Source organism: Gopherus evgoodei, chromosome 9, assembly GCF_007399415.2.
Source record: "Gopherus evgoodei ecotype Sinaloan lineage chromosome 9, rGopEvg1_v1.p, whole genome shotgun sequence".
Lineage (NCBI taxonomy): Eukaryota > Metazoa > Chordata > Testudines > Testudinidae > Gopherus > Gopherus evgoodei.
Genome location: NC_044330.1, coordinates 85824935 through 85840782, shown reverse-complemented (window position 1 = coordinate 85840782; position 15848 = coordinate 85824935).

The following is a 15848-nucleotide window of genomic DNA, read 5'->3' as shown; positions in this document are numbered from 1 at the left end:
GAGATGCTGCTTTGATACTGAGGTGATACACAAAGAGGTGTAAATACTGCACCGGGCTGTAGCATGAATGTGTACGGGTAATAACAGCACAACTCACTTCACCAGAATGACTATCATGCTCATGACGTCTTTAGACTCTGAAGCAAGTTAAACCCCACTTATAACAGTAGGCTCCATCCAGCTTGCTCAATGTCCCTTCCTTCACAATATACTCCCCAGTGTGGTAGGGAAGCGTTGTTATCACTATTATACAGAAGCAGAACCTGAAGCACACAGAAGGGTTTTTTGTTTTGTTTTTCTTTTTAAAGACACATTTTTCTGGCTTGGGCCAGGTTTTCAGCAGTGACTAGTCCATTTTGGGTTTCTGAATACCCAATTAGAGAGCCGCTAAGGTGCCCTCATTTTCAGAGAATGGGTGCTCAGCACTCTCTGAAAATCGGGTCGGGCACCCAAAACCACTAATCCTTTGCTTGGGCCCTAGGGTTAGGCACCTAAATAGAAGCAGATTGATTTTCAAAGCTGCTGGGGCTTCTGGTGATGTCTCAAGAATGAGGCAAGGGTAGTTAGTGCCATCTCATTACGCGTCTCCTGGGCCTAGTGCCTAATGTGGTCACCACAGTCCAGGTGGGATTATAACCCTGTCATTCACAGTCTACTTGGTTTTGAAAAACTCCACCCTGGATAGTCCCCCAAAACCAAGCAAGTAAAAGGGAATGGCTGCTAGTGAGCTAACAATCCGAAAGCTAGCTGCTCTGAGGAACCGCTCAGACCAGAGTGGGAATGACCTGGTGGGTGAAAGCAGCTAGGCTGTGTTCTAGCAGCAGTCTTGGGACTGTGCAGAATGGGGGCCTACTGAGAAGCAAGAGACTGGCCCCTCCCTCTGCACTTTATTCTTCCGGTATTTGACTGAAGAAACCACACCTTTGGATTGTGTCACCACTATTGAGGAGCTGGGGAGTGATAGCAGGAACAGCAGAGACTGCTGGGGTCCAGTTCCTTATTTCCCAACATGCATTAACCAGAGACATGTTCAGGTACTTGCATGTTATGGGCCCATTTTTTTCAGCTTCTGCACTATGTTCTTTAGCTTCAGTGGATTCTTTTGGTTGTTGACACTAATGCATTACTAATAAAGATTTAATAATAACAAAAGTCTTTCCTTCCCTTACAAAACACCCCTCAGAAAAATGAATCTGCATATCTTCTATATCACCAAACCATCATGAAAAGTCAAGCAGCATGACACACTGCACATATACAGCCCTAACCTGAGCCAAGTAGATATAATTCATTTGCAGGGGTCTCTGAAAGTGAGTTGGTACATCAATACTATTGTATGATATGCTACAGTAAATGCAGTAGGGTGAGTTAAGGAGGGAATTTCTGCTTGTCGGTTGAATTGTCTTGAGTTTATCATGCATTTTATGTCAGACCCTTAGTGTAATGGGAATAAGATGTTTATCGTTCTAGAACCCTGGTGACTAAGGGTATGTCTACACTATGAAATTAGGTCGATTTTATAGAAGTCGATTTTAGAAATTGATTTTATACAGTCGATTGCATATCCACACTAAGCGCATTAAGTCGGCAGAGTGCGTCCTCACTACCATGCCTAGCATCGACTTACGGAGCAGTGCACTGTGGTAGCTATCCCACAGTTCCCACAGTCTCCACTGCCCATTGGAATTCTGGGTTAAGCTCCCAATGCCTGATAGGACAAAGAACATTGTGGTTTGGAGTACATTTAGTCAGTTGCCTCTCCCTCTGTGAAAGCAACGACAGACAGTTGTTTTGTGCCAGACACCAGAGCGATTAGAAGATCACAGCAAGGTGCGCTGTGCATTAGAGAGGCTTTGAAAACCTGTTTCATTACTGGCTAGGCTTTGGTGTGACAATTGTGTGTATTTCTCCTTGATGCAAACCCAAACCCTTTGTGATTTTAATTCCCTGTAAGCCAACTACCCTCCTCCCTTTGAAATAAAGTAACTATTGTTTTGAAACCATGCATTCTTTCTTTATTAATTAAAAAAATGAGAACGGACAAGGTAGCCCGGGTGGGGTGGGGGAGGAGGGAAGGACAAGGCCACATTGCTTATTGTAGCCACACTAAAAATCAAATTGTCTGAATGACAGCCTTTTGTTGCTTTGGCCATCCTCTGCAGTGTAGTGGCTGAGTGCCCAGAACCTCCCCTCCGTGTTCTTGGGTGTCTGGGTGAGGAGGCTATGGAACATGGGGAGGAGAGTAGGCGGTTATACAGTGGATGCAGTGGGGGGTCTGTGCTCTTGTTGGCTTTCCTGCAGCTCCAACAGATATTTCATCATCATGTCCATTTGCTCCCCTAACAGAAGCTTCATCATGTCCTTTCCTGGCCTCTGCCACTGAAAGCCTCCATGCATTAAGCTGTGCCCTATCAGTGTCGGAGGACTGCATGAGCTCGGAAAACATGTCATTGCGAGTGCATTTTTTTTGCCTTCTAATCTGCGATAACTTCAGGGACAAATGTTGGGGGAATGTAGAAACATTCTACGCTCTACGATTCTGGGGGGACTGCATGGTCACCTGTGCTGCTGAGCTCACCACTCTGACCAAACAGGAAATGAAATTCAAAAGTTTCTGGAGCTTTTCCTGTGTACCCTGGCTAGTGCATCGGAGTTCAAACTGCTGTCCAGAGCAGTCACAATGAAGCACTCTGGGATAGCTCCTGGAGGCCAATACCGTCGATTTGCGTCCTCCTTACTCCAAATTCGACCCAGCAAGGTTGATTTTAGCACTACTCTCCTCGCTGGGGAGGTGTACATAAGTCGATTTTAAGAGCCCTTTAGGTTGACAGAGCAAGGTTGGTTGTGTGGATGCATTCATTTTTAAATTGACCTAATGCGGCTAAATTTGACCTAACCCTGTAGTGTAGACCAGGCCTAACATTCCAGAATGCTGACCTTTACAGTATTCCATATTTTTAATGCATGTTCCTACCAATCACATCCCCTCCAGGTGCACAGTATTAATATTTTTAATGATGATACTTAGAACAATAGAAAGACACATGGAGTAGATTAATTAGAACACCAGAACTTTAACTATTCAAGTGTAAGGAGTTTAAGGTAGAATAGATAGTTTAAAAACTGGTTCCACATGATCAAATTAAGATGAGTCCAAACGAAATTATTTATTTGAACCTTCAAAATGAGTTTTGGCTAGAGTGGGAATCTGCATTTCCAGCCTTGGTTTTGTGTTTTGCTTTGCTGCACCAAGCCCTTACTGATGAAGTTTAGTAAAACCAGAGCTAAATTACCCCCTTGATCAGACCTTTAGTCAGGGTCATTAAACATAAGGCTTGACTTGCTAGAACAGCATTGCTAAAAACAGCTCCATGCGGTTACTTGAAGAGAGAGATTTAGGCTGATGTCTACAGTTTGAGGAGTCATTCTTGTAGGTTTCAACTGGACACAAGGTGGCACTCTCTGTACAGCAGCATCACCAGATCCTTCAGTGAAAATAATAAAACAACAAGGCAGGGAATGCAACCTCAGTTTCTTTTAGGACACCCTCCCCACTCTGCACCCTTGATCTTCCTTCCCTTCTTATTATCTCTCCAGTTTGGGCACTGAATTCACATCCCATGACTCAAAACATCTACCCATGTCAGAACTTGAAGACCTTCCCAGAGCAGCAAAGCCTTTGGCTGGGCCTAGAGGAGTGCTGAAGTGAATCCTACCTAGCCCTCTTTGGTTGCTGGAAGATCGCCCCGGGGCCTTTAGGTAATGTGTAACAGAGGATAAAAGATTGACACCTTGCAAATATCCACTATAGGCTTTTGATTTCTGCTGCTTTTCCCTTAGAACAACATCACTGAAAAAGTACAGCTAGCAGAGACTAGGGTTTGATGGATTTATGGAGACATTGCCCTGAACAGGGCTTTCCTACCTACTCATCCCACCACCAGTAGGTTAGATTCAATTTCCCAGCAGGACAATTAGAGGTTCCCAAGTTTATTTCAGGATTACAAGAGCATGATGCAGCATCAGGGCTTCAGAGTCACTATGATGAGTGTCCAGTTTGCCACTGCAGATTTAGCCCCCTATGTGGTACAGCCCCTTAGTGTCCTATATGACAACCTTTTCCCAGTTGTTGTTGTTTGTTTCATTGCTTCACTGAGGCAGACAGAAATGGGCAAAGGACAAAGCAGTGGAAGGCATTTTATTAGTACAGTTCTTGACAGGACCCTCCCGAAAATGAAAGAGAGACACGACCTTGCCCTGATCATCTTCGGTCCTTAGTCCTGACTCCTGCTCCTTTCTCCTGGCAGTGGGTAGTGGTGTATGTATAGCATAGATCACTGTTAGAGGGCTGGGTCACTACAGAGCAGGGATGTTGATTTTATAGAAGTCGCTTTTTAGGAATTGATTTTATACAGTCGATTGTGTACGTCACCACTAAGCGCATTAAGTCAGCGGAGTGCATCCTCAATACCATGGCTAGCATTGACTCAAGGAGTGGTGCACTGTGGGAAGCTATCTCACATTTCCCGCAGTGTCTGCTGCCCACTGAAATTATGAGTTAAGCTCCCAGTACCTGAAGGGGAAAAAACATTGTCGCAGGTGGTTTTGGGTACGTTGTCACTCTCCCCTTTCTCCATGAATGCAACTGAAGACAATCATTTCATGCCTTTTTGCCCGGGTTATCTGTGCAGATGCCATAGCATGGCAAGCATGAAGCCCGCTCAGCTCAACGCTGCTGTTGCGAGCATTGTAAACACCCCACGCATTATACTGCATTATGTGCAGCATCTGGCTAAGAGACGCCAGCACGAGGACAATTGTGATGAGGACATGGCCACAGATATTCCTGAAAGCACCGGATGTGGCAATTGGGACATCATGGTGGCAGTGGGGCAGGTTGATACAGTGGAACACCGATTATGAGCCCAGCAAACAAGCACAGACTGGTGGGACCGCATAGTGTTGCAGGTACGGGATGATTCATAAGGCCACTTTCCTGGAATGCTGTGAGTTGCTTTCCCCAGCCCTGAAGTGCAGGAATACCAAGATGAGAGCGGTCCTGACTGTTGAAAAGTGAGTGGCGATAGCCGTGTGGAAGCTTTCAATGCCTGACAGCTACCGGTCAGTCAGGACTCAATTTAGAGTGGGCAAATCTACTGTTGAGACTGCTGTGATTCAAGTAGCCATCGCAATCACTGATGTTCTGCTATTAAGGGTAGTGACTATGAGAAATGTGCAGGTCATAGTGGATGGCTTTGCTGCACTGGGGTTCCCTAACTGTGGTGGGGTGATAGACGGCACGCATATCCCTACCTTGCCAACCAGTACGTAAACTGCAAGGGGTACTTCTCAATGGTTCTGCAAGCTCTCGTGGATCACAAGGGATGTTTCAGTGACATCAACGTGGGTTGGCCAGGAAAGGCGCATGACACTTGCATCTTTAGGAAATCCGGGCTGTCTGAGCAGCTGTAAGAAGAGACTTACTTCCCAGACCAGAAAATTACTGTTGGGGATGTTGAAATGCCAATAGTTATCCTTGGAGAGCCAGCCTACCCCTTGCTCCCATGGCTCATGAAGTCATACACAGGCAGCCTGGACAGTAGTCAGGAGCTGTTCAACTTTAGGCTGGGCAAGTACAGAATGCTGGTAGAATGTGCATTTGAATGTTTAAAAGCTTGCTGGTGCTGTTTGCTGACTAGGTTAGACCTCAGCACAACCAATATTCCTATTGTTATTACTGCTTTCTGTGTGCTCCATAATATCTGAGAGAGTAAGGGGGAGATATTTATGGTGGGACGGGAGGTTTAGGCAATTTTGAACAGCCAGACACCTAAGCAGTTAGAAGAGCACAGCAGGGCGCGCTGTGCACCAGAGAGGCATTGAAAACCAGTTTCATGACTGGCCAGGCTACGGTGTGACAGTTGTGTGTGTCTCCTTTGTTGATTTTTAACTCTGTGAGCCAACTACCCTCCCCCTTTGATCACAGCTGGCAAAGGAAATAGTCACTATTGTTTTGAAACCATGCATTCTTTCTTAATTAATTTAAAAAAAGGGAGATAACTGATAAGGTACCCCTGGTGGGGTGGGGGAGGAGGGAAGGACAAGGCCACATTGCTTATTGTAGCCACACTACAAATCAAGACTGTTTGAATGACAGCCTTCTGTTGCTTGGGCCATCCTGTGGAGTGCAGTGGCTGGGTGCCCGGATCCTCCCCCCCCACGTTCTTGGGCATCTGGGTGAGGAGAATATGGAACTTGGGGAGGAGGGGAGGCAGTTTTACAGTGGATGCAGCAGCGGTCTGTGCTCTTGTTGGCTTTCCTGCAGCTCCACCAGATGCCTGAGCATGTCTGTTTGCTCCCCCATTAGCCTCAGCATTGCATCCTGCCTCTGCTCATCGTGCTCACTTATTGCTTTCCTGAACTCTGCCACTGAATGCCTCCATGCATTTAGCTGTGCCCTATCAGTATGGGAGGACTGCACGAGCTTGGACAACATGTAATTGCAAGTGTGGTTTTTTCCCCTTCTAATCTGCAATAACCTCAGGGACAGAGATGATGGGGGAGCATAGAAACATTTGCACCTGCAAGGGGATAAAAAGGGAGAGTAAAATTTAAGATGATACATTTCTGAGAACAAAAGGAGACTTTTTCACAGTGAATCAAGCCATTCACAGCAGACAGCACATGTGCTTTAGGTACAAGGTCGCATTTTGCCTTTTATATTGAGCACCTGCTGGTATGGTGACACATCACACATGGCTAGGCAACAGAATTCGGTTTCTAGGCAGCCATGGTAAGCCAAAGGGTATGTGGAGTTGGCTTCTTCTGCCTTCATAACATGTGGGAATGGTTTCAAACTGCAGCACCCTCCTTTCCCATAGCAAACAATATTGGTTGAGCAAGGGCAGCTCTAGACATTTTGCCGCTCCAAGCACAGAGTCATGCTGTGGGGGGCACTCTGCAGCTTTCCGGTCCCACGGCTCCGGTGGACCTACCTCAGGTGTAACTGCGGAGAGTCCACTGGTCCCGCTGCTTTGGTGGAGCTGCAGGACCAGTGGACCCTCCGCAGGCACGCCGCCGAAGGCACCCTGCCTGCTGCCTTCCCAGAGACCTGCAGAGCGCCCCTCACGGCATGCCGCCCCAAGCACGCACTTGGTGTGCTGGGGCCTGGAGCTGCCCCTGCGGTTGAGTTTGCCATTTAAAAGGAGGGGCTGCAGGTTTTGGGTGGATGTGCAGCACACACTTCCCCACACCCCTCTGCATGGCTATTTGGGATGATCCCTTTTAGCCAAGTGCAAACAGCTCAGCATGAATGGGGTCTTTTTACTGTTCCCTTACAAAAATTCCCCTATTTCACCCAGGTGACCATGAATGATATCACTCTCCTGAGGCTGACACAGAAAGATATAGACTGAATGTTGCTTGAATGCGACCAAAACCCAGGACTATTCATTGCCATGCTTTGTGCTGCAAAGATTCTAGACTACTTGCTACTGGCTTGACATGGTAAAGTTTCTTACCGTGGAGGATGAAATAAGACAGCCCTCCACAGAAACCTTCCACAATGGCTTTCAGAGTACCTCCAGGAAAGCTTCATGGAGATGTCCCTGGAGGATTCCCGCTCCATCCCCAGCCACGTTAACAGACTTTTTCAGTAGCTGTACTGGTCGCAAATGCATCCTAAGTCTTAAGAGTAAATCAAACATTATTGCTTTTAAACCCTGTACTGTAGTTACAAATGTGCACTCACCAGGGATCCCACCTTGGGATGATATTGGCTCCAGGGTGATGAAAAAGTCGTAGCTGCCAGGGAGAACGGATTCACTGCTTGCCTGCTGCACATTCCCCTCTTCCTCCTCTACAAAATCCTCCTCCGTGTTGTGTGAGACTCCCCACTTACAGGTGTCCATGGACAGTGGTGGGGTAGTGGTATGGCCCCCCGCCCCGACTGTGATGCAGTTGATCGTAGAAGCGACATGTATGAGGCTCTGACCCAGAGGGACCATTTGCCTCCTTTGTCTTTTGGTAGGCTTGCCTGAGCTCCTTGACTTTCACGTGGCACTGCTGTGTGTCCCTGTTGTAGCCTCTGTCCATCATGTCCTGTGCGATTTTGGCATATATTAGCATTTCTTCTTTTTGATCGGAGTTCTGCCTGCACAGTTTGCTGTAGGGGAAGAAGAATCAGACCCAGTGTCTCCTGTTCTCTCCATGCTGGAGCTTGTTTGCAATTCTGGGGGGACTGCATGGTCACCTGTGCTGCTGAGCTCACCACAGTGACCAAACAGGAAATGAAATTCAAAAGTTTCTGGGGCTTTTCCTGTGTACCTGGCTAGTGCATCAGAGTTGAAAGTGCCGTCCAGAGTGGTCACACTGGAGCACTCTGGGATAGCTCCCGGAGGCCAATAACATTGATTTGCGTCCGCACTATCCCAAATTTGATCCAGCAAGGTTGGTTTTAGTGCTACTCCCCTGGCCGGGGAGGAGTGCAGAAGTCAATTTTAAGAGCCCTTTAGGTCGACGGAATGAGGTTGGTTGTGTAGACGCATTCATTATATAATCAACCTAGCATGGCTAAATTCGACCTAACCCTGTAGTGCAGAGCGGGGCTTAGTGTGGTGAAATACTTCAGCACTAGAGAAGGGCCTGGATCCAAGCAACCTGAACAGCGGCTGGTGACTATGAAATCTAGTGCTAAATGGAGCAGCACTGAGTATTCCTACCTCATAGTTGCAGAAGTGGGTCCTGACACTAGAACAAGGCTTCAGTCCCACATGGCAAATACAATCCAGCATTAGCCTCTATTTTATGCTGTCTTTTGGAAGTGATTCATGTTTGATTCCTGGTCTTGGCTTCCTGCTCTTGAAGCTGCAGGTGCTGTGGGAAGAAGTCTCTAGCATTACTCTGAAATTGCCCTCCTGCCCCAGGAGTCCTTTGAGTGCATTAGGGGAGTTGGTCTATGCTTTTTGCCATAGTGCCATACCTCAGAAGGGGTAAATAAAATAATCAACACCACCTGGGTCACATCAGTGCTCCAGTTATTTCCACCATAACCCCCCTGCCCCACCCAACTTTCCCTCCACACTATGACTTTCCCATGCGAGAGCCAACAGGTCTGGCTCATTGCAGCTTCACCCTCAGTGCTCTCCTACTTATACTTCAAAGCTGGGCCACAAGCTGCTGCTGAAAGCTGTCAGCACCCCTTCCCTGAGTCCAGGCTTGAGGCCACGTACCCAGCAGGTGTCAAACTGAGTGATTAGCTGCTGGCTGACAAGATCGAGGGACTGTCACATTCCCATTCAGAATATGGTTGCCTTTCCTGGAAAAGGGTCTTAGGGTGAGAAGTCTGTTTCCTTTGATGTGTATGTAGTAAAAAATAACCCATGGTCCCTATTAGCACATGATAGCAGAGAAAAACAGCCAGTCCTAGCATCGCTAGAGCTAGAGCTAGCTAGACAATGACAGTAATGGCTGTGGGTAGTATTCTATCTGCCTCTGGACTGTCCAGCTGTGCCAGTTTAAAGTCATGGGGCTCGACTCACTGTGTGCATACAGCCACAGCGGCCTAGATTGAACAGATGAACATATTGCTCCGCTTTAATATGAGAGTAAAAGAGGGACCTTTCTCTTGCTGAGCCTACAGGAACTATTCTACATGGTTTACTCTAATGAGCTGAGCATAATCCTGGTTGCCTGGAGCTCCTGAGTTCTAATCTCAACTCTGACAATTGCTTCTTCTGTGGCCTTGAGCAACTCATTTCACCTCGCTGCCTTGGTTTCCCCAGCTGTAAATATGGTGATACTCTCCTCAAGGGTTAATTAGTTAATGTCTGTAAAGGACTTTGAAGATGAAAAGCCCTCTATAAGTGATGATTTATTAAATTTATCTCTGCTGGAAGATATCATAGCTGGGTCAATTACCCCAGACAACATACTTACTAAATCTTCAGTGAGGAAGTCATTCTCCCAGACAAAAATGTAGGTTATAATAATATTATGATTCAGCCTGAAAATTTGGCTCCAGCAAGCCTTTCCTTTATCCTAATCTCGATTTGTCAGCTGCCATGCAATTCCGTCCCCCCACCCCACCCCATCCACTATTCTTGCATCAATAGGAGCTAATACTATCTCTAACATGTGAATAGCGTGGCATGCTGGCTGAATCAAGGCACTGGATGGCATGGTAGCCTACTGCCTAATTCAGCCTTATCAGGGACTGACAGATGAGAATTGGTCTCACAATAATTAAATTAGAAATAATATTTTGGTCCCTTCAACTGTCAGTTCCTTTCTGCTGTCTCAAAATGCCTGAGATTAGAAGTGGCAGTTTTGGAGTATCAGCCCAGTGGTAGTAGGGAGGCCAGTACATGTTGGTGTCTTTACCACATAGTCACCTACAAAAATTACAAATTTGCTAATAGGCCTGATCCAGCTCCCACTCGAGGCAAAGGAAAGACTACCACTAACTTCCATGGGCTTTGGATTTGGCCTCATGTGAACATCTGCCGCTAGACCGCTGTGAAGAAACTCTCCCCGTGCAGTGACATTGACTGTTACCTCATCCCCCAACACACGTGATTTGCTGGATTCACCTTGTGGTGTGTTTTCCACTTCCCATCAGACCAGAAAGCAGTTTCTGACAATTGCATTTGGTTCTCCCTGGTGATGAAAGCTGTTTTGGCTGAAGGAGGGGTGGGAATATCTCTAAATCATAGTCCTGCCATGAGTGGGGGGATGGACTAGGGGCCCTCTCGAGGTCCCTTCTAGTTCTATGATTCTATAATAGCTAAGGGCTCAGTTTAAATAAATAAATTAATAAATGGTGGGGTTGCGTACAATGCTCCCATGACATCAGTGTGAATTTGGGGGCAAATAACCAGCATTTGTGCGATTCATGGAAATCTGCATCTAATTCACTGACAATTTTAATAACTACAAACAAAAGTAACCCCCGAAGGGGCAGAAAAAGAAAAACTGAGGCGGAAGGCAGGGAACATGCTGCATGCAATCAGAGCTCGCTGCACCTGTGGTGGTTAGAATGATGATGTGGAGGCCACTCCCCTTTTCATACCCTCAGACGTCTCCATGAGGGGAGGGTGAGGTGCAGGTGCCTTTAGCCCACAAGTGGAGCTTTGCAGAAGGCAGCTGAAGATGAACTTGTGGTTTTTGCATAGGGTCTTGCTATTTAGTATTATGCTCAGCCAGGATCCTGACTCACCTAGGACGTAGGGTGAAGAGATGGAGGCTATTGCCAAAGAGGGCGAATGAGGGGCGGGACACCAGTCTCCATTTTCTGGCCTGTGGTCCCAGGGAACCCTGAATTGTCTCATGAATGAATTTGCTTCAGTTTAATCAGAAGCCTTTGGTGCCCATGCTCCCTGAACAACTTTGGTGCTGAGATTTTAAACACTACTGTAAAATTAATTGCACCCCCCAATTGCTCTTTGATGTTGGAAAGGCTCAAATACAAAAGACGCTAGGGCTCTGGCGGTGCTCAGGGCTGTATGTTTACACTGCAAAATAAAATAGAGACTCAATGGCAGCGAGTCTCAGAGCCTGGGTCAACTGGGCTCAGGGGGCTTGTGCATTCGGGCTAAAAAATAGCAGGGTGGCTGTTCCCACTCCGGCTAGTGCCTGAGCTCTGAGCTACTTCCCTGTCACTGGGTTTCAGAGCCCAGGCTCCAGCCCGAGCGAGAACATTTACACTACTATTTTCAGCCCTGGTAGCACACAGTCTGTAAGCCCGTCAAGTGATGCAGGCTCTGAGACTCACGGCTGCAGGATTTTTTTTTTCTTCAGTGTAGACATACCCTTGGACTGAGGGAGTGCAAGCACGAGATGTCATTAGCAGTTACAGAGAGCCCCGTGCCCCCATCTCTGGCACATTAGATAGCTGATGGAAAGAAGGTACAGTTGCCAACTTTCTAACTGCAGAAAACCAAACACTCTTGCCCTGCCTCCTCCCCTGCCTTTTCTCCAAGACCCTGCCCCTGCCCTGCCCCTTCCCTGAGGCTCCACCCTCACTCACTCCATCCTCCCTCCCTCCATCACTCGCTCTCCTGCACCCTTGCTTATTTGCTCATTTTCAGTGCAAGGCCCAGGCAGGCACCAGGAGCCGACTTGGAGCTGCAACAGTTTGAATGTGGGAGATGGAATGTGTGATTGAAATACCCTTTACCTCACCAGGGAGATTTTAAACACTATTGTAAAATTAATTGCCCCCCAAAAGCGCCTCACTCACTCGTAATGAGAGAGACTAAAGAGGCTATTGTAGGAGCTTGATTTTTCTTGCAGCCGTGAGTCTCAGAGCCTCCTACAACTGTCCTGGTAGGAGATCCAGTAGTGCTGCAGCCACTGACTGACTCCTTCTGCACCTGACACTGAATAGTGGGGGAAAAGTGATGCTGTTCCATGCTTAATGATTAGTTTAATTGTTTAAATATATGCTTTGATAGGTAGATAGTATATGCAATGTGGACAAATTAATGTTATGGGAGTCTTAATGTTAACATTTCCTGACACTTCGGTTTAAATATATAAGCTTAATATTGCAGTGATGTTATTTTATGAATTCATTAGCGCTCTTCTATTTTAAGAAGCTGAGGTTGCATAAAATGTAAGTCATGCTGCAGAAATTGACCCTTCGCTATTTTACCATCTGGCTAACCAATAGATTGTCTAGTGTTATTTTTTTTCTCCCCCACCTGTAGTGTGGCCTAGATTTGTCCCAAAGCAGGTTGAGAGGAAATATGGAATGTCACACACAGCGTGACCACCTGTGCTTCATTCGGTACCCAATGCTCTACATTACACTTCAAATCAATAAATACTGTCTTGTATACACCAATAATCATGCAAAAGCTTCAGCACCGTAATATAATGTGTTATTTGTATACGAGTGTGTGTCACAAATAAAACATTGGGGGGATGCCCTTAAAAATAAACTTTTTCCTATAATTTCCAAGTTGTCCTTTATTTGAAACATAATGGGTTTGTATATGGGCATGAGAGCGATGACTGTAGCCAGGGACTAGCTCAGTGGTTTCAGAAACATCAGACCTAGTGAAGCTCTGCATTCCCTATTGCCAGGCCTCTTTTGTGCTGCCTGTGGTGTTTGGCTCATGTGTTCTAATGGTGCCCTTACTTTCTGCTGACTCCAGCTGGCACCCACCAGTGGGCTGTCTGGCTGCTGGGGTGGCTTCTGATGTGCCCTGCTGACTGGGCAGGTTGCAGTGGCCACCCCAGTGGTGGAGGCTGGCCCAGCACCACCTCTGGATGCACTGACAGAGACATGCCCCGAACCTACATGCACCTCCTGCAGGGTGGGACTGGCCTGCACAGCCACCTAGGCTAGCAGCCGCTGTGTCCCACTTGCTGGGAGGGTTTGTGTGTTCCCTCTCATTTTTCCTACACAGGTGCAGAATGAATTTTGTTATGTGACACATCACCTTCATTTGGTGCACATAACGAAATTCATGTGGCGGGGGTGGGACCAAGGGGTTCGGCATGTGGGAGTGGGCTCAGGACTGGGGCAAAGGGTTAAGGTGCAGGGGAGTGAGGACTCTGGCTGGGGGTGTAGCTAAGGATGAGGGGCTCAAGGGTGGGGCAAAGGGTTGAGGTGCTGGGGAGGGGAATGAGGGCTCTGACTGGGGGTGAAGGCTCTGGGCTGGGGCCAGGGATGAGGGATTTGGAGTGCAGGCTGCCCCAGGGCTACAGCAGGGAGAGAGGACTCTCCCCCAGGGCTCTCCTCCCACAGCAGCACCTGGTCTGGGGCGGGGGGGGGGGACAGGTGCCTCTCCCCCAGCCATGGCAGATTTGGGGCTGGGCTGAGGCTGCGCAGCTTAGAAGGACCTAATAGTGTCTACACAGCAAGTAAAGTTGGCTTCCCCCTGTCCGGGGCTCGTTGTGGGGCTGGGGCTGGGTTATCTGAACCCCAAGGTCTGAGACACCCCCCCCCCGTGGTGGGGGGAGGGACTCAGAGAGCCCAAATGTCTTCACAGAAATGTTACAGCCCCAGTCCTCTGAGCCAGCCCAGCAGGGCATTTAATTGAAGTGTAGACATACCCCAGAGAGCTGAGGAGGCTGAAGTGGAGACTTCTGGGTAGGGACTACTAGGGAAGGGAGTCGCAAATTCGGAGCATCTCTTCCTGACCCCCTCTTCCCCAAGCAACTGCTGGCAGCTTGTGTGGAGCAGGGCCACCTATCTGGGTCGGCTGCAAGGAAGAACAGGAGGATGGTTGGGGCTGGGGGTGTGGGAGAAGGTCAGAGTGCAGGAAGGGGTTCTGGGCTGGGGATTGGGGTGCAGGGGGAGCGTGTAGGCTCTGAGGTAGGGCCAGGGAAAAAGGGGTTGGGGTGCAGGAGAGGGATCCAGGATGGGGAGGGGGGGCTGAGAATTTTGGCATGTGGGTGGGGGCTCTGGCCTGGGGAATGGGGTGGGAGTGTGGGATGGGGTGAGGGCTTTGGGCTACAGGGGTTGGAGATGAGGGGTTTGGGGTTCAGGAGGGGGCTCTGGGCTGGGGCCCATGGGGTTCGGCATGTGCCGTGTGCAGGGCTGGGGCAGGGGTTGTGGGATCTGGATGGCTCTGGCTGATGCAGTTCATGGGGGCTTCAGGAGGTGCTGACCTCAGGAGGCCCCTTAAATAGCAGTCACACCAGCACTGCCTGGCATTTCCTGGGGACAGAGAAAGCAGCAGAATGTCTGGCTCCTAGGCAGAGGAGTGCCAGCTCCACAACCCGCAGTGGCCATGGTGCCCCAGATTTGTGCCCTGGGCAATGGGCACTGTGCTGCCTGCTTGGGATGGTGCCTGCAGGTGGGGGTCAGCGCACGGGGGGTGGGGGGGGTCCCTTTTTGACCAGACACCTGACAACCCTAAAAGAAGTGCAACTGTTGCAGGCACGGCCATTATATCTGTTGGTCTGCTGTGGCATGTCAAAATAGGAGCGTTGCAATGTGTCCACAAATGCATGCTGCTGACTAGTGGAGGAAGGGTAGGTGTGGAGGGGGCTGATGATATCACCCTGTTTGTGTTAACTGAGGACAGCGTTAATACAACTATGAGTCATCGCTGTGGGGCAGTGTGTTCCCGCCTTTCAAGTGTGCCGCTCAGAAGCTTTGGGTTGACCATAAACTGTTTTTCCCTCAGCAAGAGTAAAATCCACTAAAACTCTAATACAGGATAAGCTGGGAGTTGTGTGATCTAGCCTAAAAGGGAGCTTTGGTGACACTTGACCTCTGAGCTGCATCCGACTTTGTTGAACCTTGTGAAACCGGCAGAGGCTAATGTGTGGAAGGGGGGAGGGAAGGGGAGCGGAATGGGTTGCCTTAACTTTCTGGGTAAACAGCAAATACAGAATTGTTTATGTAGGCTGGCAAAGGAAAAGGCTGTAGGCCCTCAGGGGTTTATTACACTAGGAGAGTGTGTTTTCTGGAGGGCAGCTCAGTGAGGAGAACCGAGGGGCCTCAAAATAGCGAGCAAGTCACGCTTTCAAAAGTCACAGTTATAAAGGGATCAGGTTTGGGAAAGTGGTGGCATCAGACTCCACAGCCATGTTGGTTAATCCATGGCTCAGGAGAATAAAGGCTACGTGGCCCATGCCACATACTCCCACTCCTCCCCCCGCCCCCCAACATGTCCTGGCCATAGTTCAGGGGCAGTTGGGGCCCCAGAACACAAAACAGCGGTGTGCTCCACTACTCTGAAGGAGAATATATTAAAAACTTCAGGGTTAAGACACCAGAGATAATGAGGCAAATCATCTCCCACGGTTAGTCCCCGCCCATTATACTGAATGCCTCTCTCACTGCAACCACAAGTATCAACTAATGTGAAGAGCATACACGGCCTTGTTAT